Source organism: Brachyhypopomus gauderio, chromosome 5, assembly GCF_052324685.1.
Source record: "Brachyhypopomus gauderio isolate BG-103 chromosome 5, BGAUD_0.2, whole genome shotgun sequence".
Classification (NCBI taxonomy): Eukaryota; Metazoa; Chordata; class Actinopteri; order Gymnotiformes; family Hypopomidae; genus Brachyhypopomus; species Brachyhypopomus gauderio.
In genome coordinates this window covers 10,883,677-10,886,054 of record NC_135215.1, presented here as the reverse complement: position 1 = coordinate 10,886,054, position 2,378 = coordinate 10,883,677, and positions in this window count along the sequence as shown.

The window sequence follows — 2,378 nt, the reverse complement described above, 5'->3', positions numbered from 1 at the left end:
CTATGATGCTATTATGCCATAGCATGACAGTGGGGAAGATAGAATCTAAAGCATCTGTCGGTGACTGTCCACCTCACAGGCATTGTTTTGTCTGAGACATCGTTATTTCAGAGGCATCGTTTTGTCAGCATTGCTTTGTCAAAGGCATTGTTACTTCAGAGGCATTATGTCAGAAGCATTTTGTCCAGATGAATGAATTGGCTGGTGTATACAGTGTGGTTTATAACTTGTATTTCATACATTTAAAATGACACATATTGTATATTGAGTATATTAACATTAGTGTTTCTGATAAGTGAATATTAGATTTTGCACAATTGCAAGAAAATATTCTGCACTGAATGGCACCTAAAATATGATCATACAACATATTTAATAACCAAATGATAAAAATGGTTGCATATTAAAGAAGATATTTTAAGTCTTTTGTTTAATCAATATTGTAAATAATCTTTATTGGGAATTACTTTACCCAAACACATTTTTGTTTGTGCTTCTGTACAGAAGTTGGGTTGTTGTCATGTTGTCATCCTATTTCTGCCACGTTGCACACCATCTGACCTCCTACAGCAAGTTCCTCATACTACAGAGCATTTACGAACAAGCTCAACATTTGTATTCGTCTCACATGCCCAAAGAAACGTGTTTGACTAGTGATATGGACCTTCTAGCTCAACTTTGGGCATCAGTGGGTTTTTTTTCCTCTTTTTTGGAGAGCAGTGGTTTCCTCTATGGAAACCATGGAAACCTCCTGGTGAATGCTGCACTAGCTCCTGGTTTCATGTCTGTCCGAGATCCCTGTTTGTCACTCTAGGAACTTCGCCCCATGATTCCATGACATGGAGCTTTGAGTCACCTACTTCTATAGGTGGAGTAGCAACAGCACCGGACTCCTCCCACTTGTGAACTCCCCACCTGAACACATACTAAGACAGGCTAAACTCTCCACCTGAACACATACTAAGACAGGCTAAACTCTCCACCTGAACACATACTAAGACAGGCTAAACTCTCTACTTGACCACATACTAAGACAGGCTAAAGTCACTATGATTTTCTTATTCCATGCAGTCTTGAGAACTGTACAAGTCTTGTGAATTGTAACCAAAATCAAACCCTGAAATTATATGACAGAAATAATTCTATTAATTGCATTCTTTAAATGTTACTTCGGTGTTTTTGTTAAATAAAATATTTTACCCATTCCAGTGTGACAGTGAGTTAGTATGTTAATGTAATTTCATAATCCAGTGCACCTTTATAAAAAAAGAAACTAATAAAAATGCAATAGAATATTGTAGCATTAAAAGCTACATCTGCATGTGTTTACCAGTCTGATGCAGCTGCATTTCAGCAGCCCTGCACACCCAGACTGTATTGCAGAGGACGCAGGAAACAGAACATATGGTGAGGATGAGCTGATCCACTTGAGTATGGCTCTACAACTAACAACTTACTCTACTGTCTGACTAGAGGAAGAATGTGCTGCAATGAGCAGAGAGAGAGAGAGAGAGAGAGAGAGAGAGAGAGAGAGAGAGAGAGATATGACTAACTGAGGACCTGGTGCTTATCCCCATGCTGCCTAGGGGCTGGATGGCCCTTGGCTCTGTGTTTGTGTGTGAGAGCAGCAGGATGAACATTTGCTGGCCAGCGTGGAGCAAGACAGCCCAGGAGTCAGCAGGAGCGCTAGTCTAACGCCGTGAGGATGATGGATGGGGTAATAACGGCCTGGCTGTCCTGCCTGCCGCCTGGGATGAATGTGTTCTGAATCACCCATCTGAGAAGGCTGGGAGGAGCATGAAGGAGCTCGGGCAAACATCTCGTCCAGGGACGCACGCATATGCAGACGCGTATAGGTATACACCAGGGGTAATCAATTAAATCTTTCCGCGGTCCATTTTTGGCAGATAGCTCAGACCTTAGGTCCGGGTCCGCGGTGGCGAACGTAACACTCAAATGGGTGGTGAACGTAACACTCGTCTGAAAATAAATTCTCCGGTTTAAAATATAGTCTCCCGTTAAAATTTTTTTTGCCATTTGGGTCCGTATCCAGTTAATCAGGAATGTGATTGGGTCCGGACAGGACGGCGTTCGGGTCCGGATACCTGGTATTAGGGTTGCAACGGTATGAGATTTTCACGGTATGATAATCGTCTCAGAAAATACCGCGGTATCACGGTTATCACGGTATCACAGTAAGTTTGTATATTATTAAAAGATACACCCTTAAAGAAATTACAAGTTTTTTTTTGTTCAATTAACTATTTATTGTAGAAACCTGCAACTATTGTATACAAAATGTCTCCTTTAAAAAAAATAAGCTGTAAACATGTTTATATAAATACTGCAAAATTAGAGAAACCTAAATCATGGATTTC